General features: G+C 44.6%; 1 protein-coding gene and 1 non-coding gene across 2 annotated transcripts in view; both read left to right on the top strand.

Moving 5' to 3' along the window:
• Positions 1-19818, top strand: part of LOC126355417 (LIM domain only protein 3-like) — a 1043148-nt gene that overhangs the window by 283829 nt on the left and 739501 nt on the right. The window lies entirely within an intron of this gene.
• Positions 2714-2788, top strand: Trnas-cga (transfer RNA serine (anticodon CGA)). Its single transcript has one exon. It is a non-coding gene; the product is annotated as a tRNA-Ser (tRNA).

Below are 19818 nucleotides of genomic sequence, written 5' to 3'. Positions count from 1 at the left end.
TATCGAGAGTGCTCACCGCTGTCGGCTTTAATAATGATGCTCGACAAGTCTTAACTAATCTTTTTACCGGTATCAGTGTCTCGGTGATTGTGAACGGTCACCCTACCCCCCGGATATCGATCAGACGGGGGTTACCCCAGGGAAGCCCCTTATCCATGTCACTTTTTGTTCTATCCTTAGAGCCCTTACTTCGCCATCTCACCATGCACTTACGTGGCTGGAATATATTGGGGGAAATTTTTGCAGTCCGTGCATACGCCGATGACGTCATGGTTTTAGTACGACATGCCGAGGATATACCGCGGCTTAAGGATACCTTGGATTCATTTTGTGGTCTTGCTGGTGCTCGCATTAATGATCGCAAATGCACTTTCCTGCCGTTGAGAGGCTTTGATCATGTCGTCATTCCTTGGGCAACGGTTGTCGATCGCCATAAGACCTTGGGGATCATAGTGGATCGTAATCCGATCAAAATGGCGGCACTAAATTGGCGTGAGGTTACGAGTCGTGTTCACGGGGCGATCCTTGAACATGACCGCCGTTCCCTTAGCCTCCTTCACAAGGCACGGGTTTTAGAGACCTATGTCTTCAGTAAAATATACTACGTTGCGCAGGTCTTCCCGCTTCCCGCGATGATGGCCCGCAGGCTGAAACAGCTGTCTAGTCGATTTCTGTGGCGCCGCCATGTCTTCCGTGTCCGGTATGAAGTTGTGGCCAGGCCTCGGAAGCTTGGAGGATTGGGTCTTTCAGATATCAAAGTGAAGACGTCCATCTTATTTGCCCGCCGCAATGTTTTAACCTGTACGCGGGCTCCGCATTCAGTCACCTCTCGTTTACTTTCCCGCCTCCGGCCGGCCAGTCTGACCCCTCCTGTTGATGTTGGACGGATTAATCCTAAATTGCGGCACATTCGTGAATACTTTGTACTTGTCGGTATTCTGGGTGCTGATATACTTTCTATGACGCATATTACTACCAACATGCTACAAATCCGTTGGGGTACAGCATGTCTCCCTTCTTCTATTGAACTTGCTTCCCCGTCAACGTCATGGAAAACGGTCTGGTCTCATCTTAGTCTTCCCATTTTGCCGATGGAGATTGTTTCAACGTGGTATAAGGTCATTTACCGTCTGATACCTACTGGTGATCGTCTTTTTCGTATTGGCCTTCGTCCGACTGATCAGTGTGAGGAATGTCATCAAACTGACACCTTACTTCACAGGCTAGTTGCTTGCGGACGGGATCATTGGCTCTGGGTCCGCCGTCAATTAGCTTTTCTTACTAGAGGGCCTGAAACCGCATTCCCAGACGACATCTTCTTACATCCGGACATCTCTTATTTTCCTCAGACGAAAACGAACACGATTGTCTGGCTCTTGGGTTACTATGTCCATTACGTCATTGAAGGCGGTAATGACCCAGATCCCCGCGTTTTTCACCATTATTTGTCAACTGCGCATTGGAAATGGCAGCGGTTACCACAATACCGAACGCTTTTTGCGAATATGCTTTTTCTTGTGTTTAACCGTCAAGGGGTTGGTTAAGTTCCCCCGTGATTCCTGTTTCTTCCCTGAGCTCGAGTCCCCTCCCATGTTGTATTTTTTCGTAATTTTTTTTTTTTTCTCTCCTTTGCATGTATAAATATACACCCAAAATTCATACGGGTGGGGTAACGGGTTGGTCTTCCCCTTCAGAAGAAATGTTTTATTTGTGTTTCACCTAATTTGTTGATTTTCTTTTTGCAGCTAATATTAAATGATGATTTGACTATGGTTGTCTGAATTCTCGTGAAATATACCAAGTCAATCTGATAATAAAAAAAAAAAAGTTGGTAGAGCACTTGCCCGCGAAAGGCAAAGGTCCCGAGTTCGAGTCTCGGTCGGGCACACAGTTTTAATCTGCCAGGAAGTTTCATATCAGCGCACACTCCGCTGCAGAGTGAAAATCTCATTCTGGAAACATCCCCCAGGCTGTGGCTAAGCCATGTCTCCGCAGTATCCTTTCTTTCAGGAGTGCTAGTTCTGCAAGTTTCGCAGAAGAGCTTCTGTAAAGTTTGGAAGGTAGGAGACGGATACTGGCAGAAGTAAAGCTGTGAGTACCGGACGTGAGTCGTGCTTCGGTAGCACAGTTGGTAGAGCACTTGCCCGCGAAAGGCAAAGGTCCCGAATTCGAGTCTCGGTCGGGCACACAGTTTTAATCTGCCAGGAAGTTTCATATCAGCGCACACTCCGCTGCAGAGTGAAAATCTCATTCTGGAAACATCCCCCAGGCTGTGGCTAAGCCATGTCTCCGCAGTATCCTTTCTTTCAGGAGCGCTAGTTCTGCAAGTTTCGCAGAAGAGCTTCTGTAAAGTTTGGAAGGTAGGAGACGGATACTGGCAGAAGTAAAGCTGTGAGTACCGGACGTGAGTCGTGCTTCGGTAGCTCAGTTGGTAGAGCACTTGCCCGCGAAAGGCAAAGGTCCCGAGTTCGAGTCTCGGTCGGGCACACAGTTTTAATCTGCCAGGAAGTTTCATATCAGCGCACACTCCGCTGCAGAGTGAAAATCTCATTCTGGAAACATCCCCCAGGCTGTGGCTAAGCCATGTCTCCGCAGTATCCTTTCTTTCAGGAGCGCTAGTTCTGCAAGTTTCGCAGAAGAGCTTCTGTAAAGTTTGGAAGGTAGGAGACGGATACTGGCAGAAGTAAAGCTGTGAGTACCGGACGTGAGTCGTGCTTCGGTAGCTCAGTTGGTAGAGCACTTGCCCGCGAAAGGCAAAGGTCCCGAGTTCGAGTCTCGGTCGGGGACACAGTTTTAATCTGCCAGGAAGTTTCATATCAGCGCACACTCCGCTGCAGAGTGAAAATCTCATTCTGGAAACATCCCCCAGGCTGTGGCTAAGCCATGTCTCCGCAGTATCCTTTCTTTCAGGAGTGCTAGTTCTGCAAGTTTCGCAGAAGAGCTTCTGTAAAGTTTGGAAGGTAGGAGACGGATACTGGCAGAAGTAAAGCTGTGAGTACCGGACGTGAGTCGTGCTTCGGTAGCTCAGTTGGTAGAGCACTTGCCCGCGAAAGGCAAAGGTCCCGAGTTCGAGTCTCGGTCGGGCACACAGTTTTAATCTGCCAGGAAGTTTCATATCAGCGCACACTCCGCTGCAGAGTGAAAATCTCATTCTGGAGAATTATGGTATCTTATATTCTTCGACATCTTACCTGAGTCACTCTGTATGGAAAAATACGTAAGCATCTTAGGTGCAGAGCTTCATGAGTGTAACATCTGAGTAGCTCACAATTTATCGCTCCTTCCATTACGTCATAATTTAGAATGTGCCTGTAAAGAATTTGTGAAAGTACAGTTACCTATCGCTTTGTAGCACTAATTAAATTCAGTAGCTCCAATTCTTTTTTTTTCCGGAGCGAATGAACTGAGAAAAGCGTGGATGGTCTTGGTGTCTTGAATAGGGGCAGTTTCCTGGGCCTTTGACACTCGAGAACAGCGATCACAGGTCACGTGAGTATTAATGGCGTGACGAATCTGAGCATCCTGTAGTATGATATAATACCAACACGCGAAACTACTAGTTTGCCATCTCGAATATGAGAAAATTTCTGACTTTTGCATTCTGGATATAGTCAACTAATCATATTAGTCATTAGCATCTGCGATGTGACATAAATGTCTGTGCCACTGAGTGCCGACACAGCAGATACTGCGTGCCCATCTCCTGCTTGTTAACTGACATACGATAGGTGATGGCGGAGAAATTTTGACAAGCTTCTCGTCCGTTTAGCAAGGTTCGTCACAATGGTGTAAGTAGTGAACCTTCCCCTCGAAATCATTTGTTTTTGGGAGCCAAGAGGAACATGGAGGAGACGCGGAGACGGTGTGAAGAAGCACACCTGAGAGGTTATGTACAGAGAGAGGCTTCTGGTCGCACCCCGGAAATCTTTGCTGAATCTTGGGTAAGAGTCACTTTTCCTCTGAGTAGCTCGCTCCGCACCTTGTGTTGGTTCTTTAGTTCCCTAACTTGAATTTTTGATCCGTTTTCACCATACGTTTGCAATAGGTACAGATTTGGAAAGTCAGTCACGGTTCTGTGGCAATCTTCCATAATATGAAAATGTGGTATCTGTTCAGAATACATAGTGTCTGTTCTTTCGAAAAGAACACACACGGCGCGGGGTCCACAGTTGTGATACATTACATTTAAATTGAAGGTGGAGAGGGAAGAAAGGAGATTAACCGGAAGGGATTATTGACGTCACGTACATCGGGAATTTACGTGAAATCTGCGGCTACGCGTGGAAAAGAGTGTCTGATGCGTCTCAGTCCGGCACACAGATCATCTTCCATATAGTTTGAGGCACCTACTAGTTGTTCTGTTCAAATTGAGCTTCACTGAAGAATTCTGATTTTGCTTTTTTGTGTCCATCAACATACATTTCGTTGCAGAATTTCCTTTTCAATCGTGCAGCTCCGATTCACATAAGATCTGGAGCTTAGTGACTCATTTTTAAATTCATTGTATTTTTGCGCTTCAAATAATCGATAATCGGACATAATTACGTGGACTGGTATACACTTTTGTTCAAAACATTAACTGTAAATAGTTTAACTATGATACAGACACCATAAATTAAAGCTTCGGAGTAATTTTCTTTTTGTTATTTGTCTTACAATGGTCCTTGTCAGGCACTTCTAATTCTAAAACACAATAAAACAGCTTTTCTTGCATAGCTAAACTGTGCTCTCACTGTGGTGGCGTTCCATAGTAAAACACGTGCCCTAACTCAGAACATTAAATCTGTGCTGTGCCACATTTAATTCTTTTATATAGTTAATGATTATTGAAGATTGTTCTCATTCATTTACCTAGGTGTAGAGATTATAGAGAGTTTCATTTGATGCAGCTAGTGCAATTATTTAGTTTAATATTGCACAAAATGAACACTCGCTTACAAAACGTTTCTGTGTTGAGCACGTAAGTGTGATAGGCAGTTTTCACACTCTACTGCCAAGCCTCAGCACGTCACTAGCACACATCACGCGCAAACCAAGAACACGCAAACATTTTAAAGTGCACAAAAGACGTACTAATTTCAACAGAACTGCAATTGTTTTTCCTTTATTTTCGATACTAATATTGAACAGTGTTTATGTGCATACATGAAACTTCACACGGTGGTCCTTTGTGAACGTAACGAATATATATTACGTATAAGGTTAATATAACATAGTTTATATGTACTTGTATTAATTTTCATGGTAAGAATCTAATGTTATACGGACACTTTTTAACTTTTGTCGATATAGCCATTTTCAAACCTGAGTATGCACCAACTCGGTATCATTAGCATACTGTATGAATTCAGGTCGTTCGTTACTGACCGAAATTACTAAACTGATTTATAAATGTTTTCTGAACCGTAACTGGATTTACAAATAACGTAATTATAAATTATTCAGTTTGTTCTTCCTGTAACCTTGGTTTCTGTGAAAATACCTTCATAAGAGTGGAAAGAACTGTAAGATGCATTAGTTGTAATACCGAAGGATTCGCTTTCATATAGTCACATATGTGCTCGTGAAAAAGTACAGTGAAGTGGTTGCCATCGCCATGGCAGCAACTCAAGAAAGCGTTTTCGTGCAAATCGGTCATCTATTCAACACTAAATTTATCTCGACTGCCTCCGTTGGAAAAGCAAATCCGAGATGGAACGAGCGGTTACGGAATGGTACGTTGAGGGCAAAGAGAAAATTGAGCAGTGCATTTGTCAACAGTAAGTACTGCGAACATGCTTAATACAGACACAGGAGAACACCCACATACGCGGGAAGGAATACGGATGGGAGGGGAGGAGGTACTGCAGTGTAGAGAACGGGAAAATGGATTAGAGGTGGCATGAGCTCACTTAAGAAAATGTATGCCGGTTTGTTTTACAGGCATAGCCAAGTGAAACGTACAGTTTTGGTGCACCGCAAATAAGTACAGGCGTGGATTTGGGGAATTTTTGTAAATTTCGCGCAGCTCCGACTGTAAGGCAATAGTTAAGAGACCGATTGGTACACTGGAATACAGGAGACGGTAATGTAGATATCTTGCAAACGATTCAAGGTGGCAAGTTTAAGATACCGCTCTCAAGCAGGAAGGTACGGCCCGGTGTGCACTATGCATATCTGTGAAGTAATCAGGGCAGAACAGGGCTTTCACTGCTTTGAAGATCCCATACATCACAGTTACAACAGCACATAGTGACCCGTGCGTAGGGGCCGAAGTGGGCTGAGGTAAGTTACATTGTAAGAATCAACGAGCAGTCCACTTGTACTCTCCAGAGGAACTTCTTCAGAGGCCTAACGAAAAGACGTCTAAATACGCGAGCCTAGAGGCTCGAACCAGACAGTCGTGTAGCCATTCTATCCACATCTAGAACTGGAGAGAATGACAGTTGTTGAAGTTGCAGGATAACCACGGCCACCTTTTGTTGATGGATTTTGGCTGCCAACCGGCCCACTGAAGCTACTAGTACCTCCAAACTCCGTTGCATGGACACGTCATTACTGTAGCGGGGCGCTCCGCACCCTGGAACTGCACCAACGAGAGGAGCGTGCGGGCTGCTGGCCACTTTCTGGGTGCCATCTTCTGGCGGACTGCAAGCTGCCATTCGTAGGGGCGAAACCGGAACGCGAACTCGCGGCTTTCCTGGAACAGAGATGTCTGCGGTTACTGACCGAGCTGCCCTGGGCGGACGGACGGAGCTGTTGAGGCTCACTACAACGGCAGCGAGCGGCTGCGTCCCTTCAGCGCTCTACATGGGATCCACGAATCGCACTTGAGGGAGCAGTCAGCCGTATTGCACGCGCAGCCAACGCAAGCGACGGCCATTTAGCCGTGGTCTAAATAGGGGCACTATGTCTGCAAGGCTGGGCGACAGCACGTCGATGCCGCGGATTCCGGCATTGGCACTGGCGCTGACCCATTCACGCACGGTGCGGGGTGCCATCGCCGAGTTCAGCAGAAGGTCCTCAATGTACCTTCGAAGTAATAAAGTCAGTTTGTTCTTAAGCAGTAGCTTTACTGTTAAGAAGAGGTTCACAAATCACTGCAGCAATTGCAGATACATTTACACACTACAAGTAATACAGTTCATCGTTTGTCATAATACTATAGATGTCTCACTGTCCCTATTTCCAAACACAAAACCCGTTTAGAAAATACTTTACATTTCTTCATTTTCAGTAGCCATTCCCGTTTCACTTCGACTACCACTTTCGATCGACCCAGTTTCATCTTCACTTGTAGAATCAGTAGTTCCCCAATTTATGATAATCTCCAGCGCTTGGTGCAGTAAACCTTGACTTGAAGTATAATTCTCTTCAATTTTATCTGCTTGCTCAAAGCCTTTCTTCCAGTATTCTTTTGTTATGGAAGCAATTTGTATTTTCATATACACTCGTGGAAATGAAAATAAGAACACCGTGAATTCATTGTCCCAGGAAGGGGAAACTTTATTGACACATTTCTGGGGTCAGATACATCACATGATCACACTGACAGAACCACAGGCACATAGACACAGGCAACAGAGCATGCACAATGTCGGCACTAGTACAGCGTATATCCACCTTTCGCAGCAATGCAGGCTGCTATTCTCCCATGGAGACGATCGTAGAGATGCTGGATGTAGTCCTGTGGAACGGCTTGCCATGCCATTTCCACCTGGCCCCTCAGTTGGACCAGCGTTCGTGCTGGACGTGCAGACCGCGTGAGACGACGCTTCATCCAGTCCCAAACATGCTCAAGGGGCGACAGATCCGGAGATCTTGCTGGCCAGGGTAGTTGACTTACACCTTCTAGAGCACGTTGGGTGGCACGGGATACAAGCGGACGTGCATTGTCCTGTTGGAACAGCAAGTTCCCTTGCCCGTCTAGGAATGGTAGAACGATAGGTTCGATGACGGTTTGGATGTATCGTGCACTATTCAGTGCCCCCTCGACGATCACCAGAGGTGTACGGCCAGTGTAGGAGATCGCTCCCCACACCATGATGCCGGGTGTTGGCCCTGTGTGCCTCGGTCGTATGCAGTCCTGATTGTGGCGCTCACCTGCACGGCGACAAACACGCATACGACCATCATTGGCACCAAGGCAGAAGCGACTCTCATCGCTGAAGACGACACGTCTCCATTCGTCCCTCCATTCACGCCTGTCGCGACACCACTGGAGGCGGGCTGCACAATGTTGGGACGTGAGCGGAAGACGGCCTAACGGTGTGCGGGACCGTAGCCCAGCTTCATGGAGACGGTTGCGAATGGTCCTCGCCGATACCCCAGGAGCAACAGTGTCCCTAATTTGCTGGGAAGTGGCGGTGCGGTCCCCTACGGCACTGCGTAGGATCCTACGGTCTTGGCGTGCATCCGTGCGTAACTGCGGTCCGGTCCCAGGTCGACGGGCACGTGCACCTTCAGCCGACCACTAGCGACAACATCAATGTACTGTGGAGACCTCACGCCCCACGTGTTGAGCAATTCGGCGGTACGTCCACCCGGCCTCCCGCATGCCCACTATACGCCCTCGCTCAAAGTCCGTCAACTGCACATACGGTTCACGTCCACGCTGTCGCGGCATGCTACCAGTGTTAAAGACTGCGATGGAGCTCCGTATGCCACGGCAAACTGGCTGACACTGACGGCGGCGGTGCACAAATGCTGCGCAGCTAGCGCCATTCGACGGCCAACACCGCGGTTCCTGGTGTGTGCGCTGTGCCGTGCGTGTGATCATTGCTTGTACAGCCCTCTCGCAGTGTCCGGAGCAAGTATGGTGGGTCTGACACACCGGTGTCAATGTGTTCTTTTTTCCATTTCCAGGAGTGTATCTGTTAATAACTTATCCATTCTTAATGACACCTTATTTTCAGAAATGTCGTTCTTGACTGTTAGTCATTTCAGCTCTATAGGATTCAGTTCTGGTGATACGAAGGAAGTAGTAACACAGTATGACCATGTTCGATTAAACTACTGTTTGTTATTTAAGTGACGTTCCCTGGTATGCTCATTTTTATCAATGAATACAACTGCAATCTCAGCATGTCCCTGTGGAAAGGAATTCTCTTTTCTGTTAACCAGGGCGTCATTTCTCTCCTCATGAAGGTTGATATTGGACCACGGGTCAGATTCTCATCGTGGTAATGAGAGGTATCTGTAACGAAGACAGTGTAAGGTACTTGATTATTAATTAATGTCTCCCTGAGCCACTGATCATAATTTGAGGAGTCCGTGTCGTTGGGTAATCCTCTGCTTTCTAGCCAGATTTCACTTACATAGGATGTCGGTAGAAAAGTGTCCTTCCCCCCAGCGTGACTGATGATAATAATTATAAAACCTGTTCCGAAAGGAAGCAGAATTACTCTGATTCAACACCTTGACAGCAACCTAGAACCTCGATACATTTAACTTCAGACAACATCTGGTTGTGTCTGGGTACTGCACACAACGATAACACCATCACAGCGAGAACAAGGACTTAGGTATACAACAGGTTATATCTGTTATTTTCCGGTCGGATAACCATGGAAAAGTTGTAAGATAGTTAAGGGATCATGAAATATCAGTCAAATTTAACAGATTTTCATTTATTTTGTATGATGCGCACAATTCACATAAAACTGACAGAGAGCTAAGTCCTCTTAAAATTTCGATGTAAATTACATAAAATGACGTTAACACTGTGAGGGTACCAAAGTAAATGGAGGTCTGTATGGAACAACTCACGAATTCTAAGTTAATAGAGACCAAAACTCGTAATCAATCTGGCAATACCAGTTGCGTGGAAGAACAAGTAAGTTGGGAGCTTCTTTGAATACGAATCATACTGCCGCAGTTGTAAGAGATAAATTTCCCCAAAAATCAACTAGGAAGCACCAATCAGCACCAGACGCCAGCCATGAGACGAATAGCCCAGAAACCACATTCTCTGTCTTCAACTCCCAACTTTCAAGAAAACCTCCAAACGGAGAGGATGCCTAAATGCTGTTGGCAGAATGTCGCTTGTTTCACGAACAAACAAGGGAACACAGTAGAAACTCCACATCCTTGATATAGGAATTCACATTAACGAACAAGAGGTTGGTATAGGCCTGAAGTAATGTCCCATTGATAGTCAATCTCCTCGCGTCACGCACGCTGATGGTTACGAATAATTCGATTGGATACACCAAACATTAGGAACAAAAGCAACTAAATTTCTTACACTGCTCGAGTAGTGCCACGGTACCCCATCGTTTCATATCCATACCGTAAAGGCACAGATGTTAAGCTCAGTTACTATCTGGGGACGACAGTGGCTGCAGGGTATTCACTGGCCTCAGCGAAGACAGTCGCCCACTCTGCCGAGAAAAGCATGAGAAGGATCGAGGTCCCACATTATTCAACTTCTCAGGAACACGGAAGTCACCTCCAGGTGACGTGCGTGCTACCCCCCCCCCCCCCTTTCACCCACGAGATATTTTCGTTAAAGCAATAACAATTTTTTGAATCCTACAATTAGTTGAACAAAGTGGCACCGTTGAACGAATACATCCAAGTTAGCTAATTACACATACTAAAAACTCTGGTGCAGTACGTATTAATGGTTTGCAGGATGTACTAACGCGCTGATAGTCAAATCCACTTCTATTATTCACTAAAAACACAATATTCCAAGATTAGCATGAATCTTCTTGGTTTTGCTGTATATTTGCAGGAGGGGTGGCCAGGAGGCAGACGTCTAACAGTTGAACGTCACGTGACACTCAGTGTCCGGTGTTGGTCTAATTTCAAAATTATAAAAAAATTTCAAATGTGTGTGAAATCTTATGGGATTTAACTGCTAAGGTCATCAGTCCCCAAGCTTACACACTACGTAACCGAAATTATCCTAAGGACAAACACACACCCATGCCCGAGGGAGGACTCGAACCTCCGCCGGGACCAGCTGCACAGTCCATGACTGCAGCGCCCCAAGACCCCTCGGCTAATCCCGCGCGGCTAACAAAATTATAGTAAGTGCAAGTGTCAAAAGGAATTGGCATGAATAGAATTTAAGGCAATTCATCAGTTTTCTTCAAAAGCAAAGTACTAATGATAAATATTTATTATAAAATGTATTACAACTTACTCAATTTTGCAGGTACAATGTGGCAGAGCGCCTAGTTTATAAGAATTTATCAACAGTTTCTTTAAACTGATCTAATACAGCATGTAGCGTATTTTGATCTATACATACTATTTCTCCTCGATTCTTGCCATAAAAGTTTGTAATAAACTGGTTTAACCATCGCGGCTTCGCTCGCATCACTTAGGCACACAACTACTAGGTGCTAATTCCTGGAGGGTATTCTTGTAAAGAAATAGTATTCCAGCTTTCTCCATATTTCAAAAACATAGATCTGTACCTTACATTGCGAAATACATTGTGTTTTCTGACGGATAATTTTCACCTACTTTAACTAGTTTTAATAATCAAAATAATAAAGCATTTAAAATGTAGAGGTCTTCGTCTATTACGTCGTTTAGGAGATAATACGTAATAATCCTACACACACAATCAGTGAGCTTAAACGATGAAATTATGTAACTTTTTTATACTTGGTAGTCGGAGAATGAGTGTTAATTAAGGCTTAGGAGTTTCTAGTGCCACTGAAATATACGGTCTGAGACATCCAGAATATTCCAAGAAAGGGGTTTAAAGTTCTAATGTATTCAATTTTCTTCTTGGTGTTCTCCTGTTTAGACCCCTCGTAATCTATTGTCCTATCTATTGAGTCGTCGTCGTCGTCATCCCCCCCCCCCCCCCCCCGCCCCTCTCCGCAGATCTCTTCTCCTAAACAAACACGTCCAATACTCTCAATAAAATAACAACATAACGGAGATAGAAAAATGAAACAAAAGTCTGTAATAATACATGACACTCATATCACAACTGAGTATGCAGAAGGCGTTGTACAGATAGTGGAGGGCTACCACAAATGTTTAGTGAAAAAATGACATTCCGTCTGGGGAGACGATGATGATTTATTTCTTCTTATTTTCGACACAACACTTTTTCTTACCATACAACCAAAATCGGTTTCCGCCTTCAGAGGCCATCTTCAGATGTTATGAGTGGCACTTGATAAGTGTTAGCTCGTGACGAAGCATAAACACTTGTTCATTAAGTGGCACCCGTAGAAATTGAAGATGGCCTTTTAAGGTTAAAACCTGAAATGATTATAACGGCTGCATCATACAAAAAGTGACTGTGAAAAAAAAAAAAGATCTTTAAAATTTTTTAGACGTGGACAATAACTCCACAGAAATATAACTAAAAAAAGTGTTGCAAAATTAGTTTCCTGTCAGTATCTTGAACAAAACTGTCTGGTGAAACAACGTTTTAAAATTACGCCCGTATACATGTTCGCATAGACCATTAATAAATTTCTATACACCATATTATATTCACATTATAGTGTGGCATCTATCAGACTACATATTGGAGCCAAGTAAACTGTCATTACTGTCAAAATGCCAACAGAAAACAGAGTGACGCTACATTTGCACAGGTATTGCCTGGCAATGAGCACAGGTGGCAACTGAGGTACTAGTATGGAAAATAAAGAATAAACAATAGCAAATCTGGTGAAATCATTCATCTTTGTGTAACTTAAGTAAGTTGAGTATAAAACAAAGCAATAGAAATACGTAAAAGAATAATCACTAGCATACGGTTCTGAGCGATTTCCTGACTGTCCACGACGCTTCACGGTGGTTACTAGTCCACAGAAATTACAAGTGCATAACGTAATTCGGACAAAAGCCGAGAAATTGGTTGTCAACGTCTTGTAGTACATGGCCTAACGACTGCGAGTCAGCGACTGTTTCGCAGCGTGTTACGGACCGCGAAAACAATTCGGCACCGCCGCACGACATCCCAGAGCCGGGACCGGTCGGCTGGAGCCCTACGCCACGCTCGCTCTGACAGGCGCGCGTTTGCATCCAGATAAAAACAATGGCGCCACAAAAAGCTGCGCTTCCACGCCGCGCCGCTGGCGGGAACCGCTGTCGCTGACGTGGAAATCTGGCCAACTTGTTTGTTCGTGAGCGGCTCGGCGAAAAACAGAAAAAATCTCGGTAAATAGGCAAATATGGTAAAAAGCATCTCATTAAAAATTGTTGACAGTTGATTAAAAGCTGCACAAATAATTAATTTCGTAATTGCATTTAGCTTATTATTTTTTCTCGTGTTCGTCATATCACGGTAAATAATAAAACGTAATTAATTTTCCGATAACATTAGCGAAAGTGTTTGTTTAGCGAAGTAATAATGAAATCAAAATTAAGTTTTGCGGTTGCACGTTCCGCTGGCGCAATTGTCGCGGCGAGTGACTAAAAAGTGGCTGTGGCAACACGGAAAACGTCGCGCTGAGCAAGGTGAGAGGTACCGATACTCCACGTTGACGCTGACCTACAGCGACGTGTAAGATGTTAACGTAATTATCTTTTCATATCTGTGATGTCTCCTTAAACTGACATGAGACCATGATAACTGCCTCTGAATGGAATAGAAATCTCTGCTAACCTCGTTAACACGCCAAGGATACGACAGTAACAGAATAGATCCTAGAAATCTTTATTCTGATACATTTCCACGCAGTCGATCCTTGCATTGTGTCGACTGCTGTAAACAATTGTTCGGCCTGTATGTAGCAGTACGTAGTCTGTGGTTCCCCTTGGCACTAGGAGTGGGAGATTGACGTTCCCAGGGCTTGACGCCCCTTTTACCCCCGGGGACTATCCACGGTACTCAGTCTGGTAGCAGGTTGAATCGATCCGGAACCTTCCTGGCGGGACCGGAAAGAGGGAGATTGCCCACAACAATCCCCAATGGAAACTAGGACTTCCAGGGCACTATGATAACAATAAAAGTAATAAAATGTACGTTTTTTTCCTCTTTTCCAAAATAACTTTCCCTTATATTGTAAAATTAGCTTAGGAATGTCATATTATGCAAAGTCCTAAAAGTACGTTTCGCCAGCGGCACATCATGCTACATTTTAGAGTTAGAGGTTGTCACACATAAAGTATTCGAAAAGTTGAAAAGCGTATCCACAATACATTCGAACGTATGCGTTTTTTTAGCCTTACAATAGTACTGGCAAAAGGCTGAACACATATATATGACATTTGGATATTCGATAAGTGCTCATTACACAGCATAAAGTGAAACATTTTGATGCCTGAAGAAAGTGTTGGTGAATGGGTGCAGACACAAGCTACCTGTCGTGCAAACACACGCGTTTGGCAACCAATGACCTGTTTTGGAAAGTTTAAACTCATGGAAACATTCCCTCCACATAATTTTAACTCAATTGCACTTTGATCGTGATTAACAATATTTTCAAGAGCAGAATTTCGAACATGACACACGTCGATGTTTGTCCCTTCCGTCCATTTAGATGACTGCACTATCTTGGTCACGAACTAAAATCTTCAATATTTGTGCAGTTTCAAATTGTTCATTGCATCTAATTTGAAAAGAAGTTACGTAGGAAGCATTTAACAAGGAAAGTACATAGGGACTACGAAGGGAAACGTGAAATACACTATATAAGAAGCAGAAATGTTAGCAACATAAACATATCGATGTGTGGGGAAAGAAAAGAACCAGAAGAGATGCCCGCAACTTCCCATCAGAGGAGATAAGGACTTGCTTCATGCAGCAAATGTTTCAAATTTATATACCTGAGCGGAGATGTTAGATGCCTATGAAATACGCTCTAACACAAAACAAAGTCAGACCACAAATGAATTACCCGAATTATAAGGACAACGGTAGATGTGATGTACATTTGCTAGAGTTCTTGAATTGGATGTCCTCCTGAGGGATATCGTACCAAATTCCGCTAAAGTGAGGCGTTAGATCGTCAAAATTCCGCAATGGTTCGAGGGTCTTGGCCATGGATAGCCAAAGATTCTCATTTGAGAAGTGGCTCGGCCAACTTGTTGGCAAAGTTTGGTTATGCGAAGCACGAAGACAAGCAGTAGAAACTGTCGCCGTGTGTGGGCGGCTATTATCTTGCTGAAATGTAAGTCCATGCCATGAAGGACATCTAAACGGGCTGTAGAACATCGTCGACGTACCACTATGCTGTAAAGGCATCGCGGACGGTACCAAGGGGATCCTGCTACGAAAAGAAATGACATCCTAAGCCATCACTCCTGGTTATCGGACCACACAATGAGCGACAGGCAGGTTGGTATCCCTCAGCTCTCCATGGCACCTCTGGACAAGTCTTCGGCCTGCGTCTCATTGACTGGAGTAGAATTGTCTTCAGTGACGACTCCCTGATGACCAAGAAAATGATGTCTGGAGACGCCCCGGACAGCGGTGGGACACAAACCTGTCACCAGTCATACAGCTCAATACCCAGGAGTGACGGTCCGGGGTGCCATTTCATTTTATACCAGGACCTATTCGTTTGTCGTCCTGGGGGCCCCTACAGCACAGCAGTACATCGACGATATTCCACTCCCCGTTCCGTCACCCTTCATGGAGAGCCACCCAAGACTTACATTTCAGCAATATAATGAACGCCTACTCACGGTGAGAGTTTCTACTGCTTGTCTTCCTGCTTCCCATACACAAACTTGGGCAGCAAGGACGCCGGATCTCTCCCCAGGTGAGAACGTTTGTAGCTTTATAGGTAGTCGCTCCAACCAGATCAGTATTTTGACAATCTAACGCGTCAATTGGACAGAATTTGGCACGATACCCTCAGGACATCCAACAACTCTACCAAACAAGCCGAATAACTGCATGCGTAAGGGCCAGAGGTATACGAACACATTATTCACTTGCTACGTTTCCGAAAGTCTTCCTCTTGAATAAATCAATTGTAATACATCACATCTACCGATTCCCCTCCCATACGGATAGTTGCTGAGACCTGCGTCGCTTTTTGTCTTAGCCTCTAATACGAGGGACAGGACAGTACCTTCATGCCTTCAAATGAACATTGAAACTCGTCAATTCTGCACTGGTAGCCGGCGATTTTCAACGCGTCTTAATGTTTTACAATTAGATACACATGTAAATATAAGCAACCTGGAGAAAAAATTAGTCTTCCCCTGAAGGCATCACAGTGATAGCATATAACGCCCGCTCTGTCTCTGAAGATAACATCAGGCGTGGGGAAGAGATATCACAGTTTTGTTCAAGGATGTCATAACAAGCTGAAGCCACTTAGTGAACTGCCAAATTTTGAGAAGGAGAGGGAGGAGGGGTAAACTGATTGAAACGCTCCGTTCCTTGTTCCAAATAGTTCCAGAGATTTTCTATGGAATGAAGATGGGATGGTTTAGCAGGGCAGTTAAAGTTAAGTATGGTACACGTGTGATCTAAGTAGAAACATGAGTGTACGCTACTTGGCGAATGTCATGTTGGATGACGGGAGTGTTAACAACATATTCGTCCTAAGTTGTAGAAGAAGGGACAAGAGTTGTTGAGTGATAGTGTTGAAAGGAACACACCCGAATCAGTGGGCCCAGCAAGATGAGAAAAAGTACCATAACGTCACAGATTACCACCGGTCTAAATCGCACCTTCCAAAAGCTACACATGATACGTCTCATTGGGTAGCTGGTGCATTCGACGCCTTACATCATTTGGAAATAGGCAAAACAGCGATTCGTCGAATCACACTATGTAACTTAGCTGTGCAACAAGTCCGTTACTGTCCAATTTCGATACTGTTCAACCCATTAAAAACATGTATGCATTTATGTACCGCTATGAGCAATACCTTTTGATAAGGCACCGTGCGGGGTAGGTGCGTTGTCTGGGGCGCCTTGCCACGGTTCGAGCGGCTTCTCCCGTCGGAAGTTCGAGTCCTCCTCGCGCATGGATGTGTGTGTTATTCTCAGCGTAAGCTAGATTAAGTTAGATTAAGTATTGTATAAGCCTAGGGACTGTTGACCTCAGCAGTTTGGTCCCAAAGGAACTTACCATAAATTTCCAATTTGGCGAGGTTCTCAACTCCAAAGGTACATTATTCGGATTTCCCTTCTCACTAATCAGTATTAAATTGTATTACATCTGCGTTCACTGACAGCAATAACTTCTGCTCCGTTATAAACCAACTGTCGGAATAAAGGAGTGATACCTGTCGCTGGTTCCTTAGTGATTAGGATATTTTATGACATGTATTCTTAAGCTTTGTTTCATGGCAGTGAATGGTAGACACGGTGGGCAGTCAATGTTGGTATAACAGCAAATCGGACAACTTCACTGACAGTGGGATCGTGAGCATGTCCCTTCTGGCATTCCGTCACGTCTCTATGTCCATTCATCTTCCTTAAATGATTCCATGCAACTTACTGGCACATACATATAAGTCTTAAATCAGCAAGGAAAGGTCTCGTGAATTTTTAAGGGAAGAGTTGTAGGAGGTTCGGGTTTTTAAGAGTGCACTGGAGGTTTTCTCAAAACTTCGCTTGAATCGACGATTAGGAGCTCTTCTCAACTTGTTTATATTCCTCTGTTTCGGAATGGAGCAACGTCCGTTCTTTTGGCTCACTGCGTCCACCTGGTGCTACTCGTGCTTGGTCAGAGTGGAGACCCGTTAGGTTGAGGTCTACGTAGAGGGCATCCAGACGACGCTGCCTCAGTCTCAGAACAGGTCGTTTAACGAATATCCGCGTTTTCCTGTTGCTTCTTGATTTGCACGAAGAACTTCGCCTTACCACTTTAGAGGGCTTTCCCTCATCTTTTCGCCGATAGAAGCCACTCTGTACCATCTTCTAATTTCATCATTTGTCACACTATCATGATATGTCAGGCAAGATGCCTACCAAAACAGTTTGCTTTCCACTACAGTAAGTCGTTGCTCTGCTCTGCTTCTTTTGTTGCGGACCAAAATTCAGCGCAACATAAGGCGAATGGGCGGATTGTAGGGCGATAAATTTTTACTTCCGTCGGTCTGGTATCTTCTTATGACGAAGTACACCAGTCGTTGTTCCCCACTTAAGCCATGCATTGCTAAGGCGATATGCGGTTTCGGTAACGAGTGAGCCATCGGCAGAAATTTTTGAGCCAAGGAACTTGAAGATGTTGTCACATATTGTGGAGCCCTTAGGATTAAAGGTGTAATCGACTGACTGAGTTTGGGTTATCAGTGCAATATTCATACATTTACTGACAAACAGCAGTATAAAGAAAGAGCAGTATAGAGATACAAACTGACTTGTTCAAACAATCAGCATCGACTTGCACTGTTTAAAAAAAAGAATCTATTAAATGTTAAATGAATTTACCTCCACACTAAACTAACGACAAGCTGAAACAACCAAGCAGACAACTTCAATTTATACTGACTTCAAAGATGAAATGTTTAAAATAGTTACTATAACTAAAAATGACAGTTAATTATTTACTCAAGATTCAAATAAATTAATATTTAAACAAATTTAAAATCATGATCGTGGTTCTTAGTGATAGAAGAACAATTCAGAGGAAGACAACGTCTAGAGATATGAGTTTAAATAAAATTAAAATCATCTAAACAGCAGTAGCTTTCCTTGTGCAGTCCATGGGCCTCTGCCATTGCATCCTCCTGTAAACATGTATCTCGGTATTTGAATATCGGTCCTCCTCATCACATACCAATTACGAGTACCACAGACTAACCTGAAACATTTCAGTATTAGAAACAGCAAACAAACTTTTCTTATTCTGCTTCGAAACTATGCTACTTGTAGTACCCACAACCAGCCTTACAGCACCAATCACCAAATGTACCAAAAGCGGTGCGAGATCTGCATCATATACAACAAACATAATACACTGTTGGCAGCCAGATAAATACGGGTATTATGAATCCGAAACACAGTCTAGCAAGGCACTGCTCACGAATGGCTGTCAGATAACGCCGATTTAACAAGAAAAATGGTTCAAATGGCTCTGAGCACTATGGGACTTAACTTCTGAGGTCAACAGTAACCTAGAACTTAGAACTACTTAAACGTAACTAACCTATGGACATCACACACATCCATGCCCGAGGCAGGATTCGAACCTGCGACCGTAGCGGTCGCGCGGTTCCAGACTGTAGCGCCTAGAACCGCTCAGCCAGTATTTAGCAAGAAGCAGAGTACAGTGTCTGCTCAGAAGAGATTGCTCGCTTGCATAGTTCGCCAATTATGCAATGCGTGCAGCACATTCTCAGTTGCCTGACATAGAGAGAACTTCGACAAAGTGTACCATGTTCCAATAGCTGAAATCTGATAAGCTCAGCTGGCGCGTACAACTGTTGGACGTGCGACGACCTCAAATAATCCCTACACTCAGCTTGCGGCCACACTTCCGTCTTCGAGTGACCAACACCGTGCTACCTGCTCGCTCCACTCACAGTTTTCTCCTCTTCGCAATGCGCCCCGCCAATACACTCCTGGAAATTGAAATAAGAACACCGTGAATTCATTGTCCCAGGAAGGGGAAACTTCATTGACACATTCCTGGGGTCAGATACATCACATGATCACACTGACAGAACCACAGGCACACAGACACAGGCAACAGAGCATGCACAATGTCGGCACTAGTACAGTGTATATCCACCTTTCGCAGCAATGCAGGCTGCTATTCTCCCATGGAGACGATCGTACAGATGCTGGATGTAGTCCTGTGGAACGGCTTGCCATGCCATTTCCACCTGGCCCCTCAGTTGGACCAGCGTTCGTGCTGGACGTGCAGACCGCGTGAGACGACGCTTCATCCAGTCCCAAACATGCTCAATGGGGGACAGATCCGGAGATCTTGCTGGCCAGGGT

The sequence above is a fragment of the Schistocerca gregaria genome, chromosome 3 (assembly GCF_023897955.1).
Source record: "Schistocerca gregaria isolate iqSchGreg1 chromosome 3, iqSchGreg1.2, whole genome shotgun sequence".
NCBI lineage: Eukaryota > Metazoa > Arthropoda > Insecta > Orthoptera > Acrididae > Schistocerca > Schistocerca gregaria.
The sequence above is the reverse complement of the archived record's forward strand: the minus strand, read 5'-3'. Positions and strand labels throughout refer to the sequence as shown.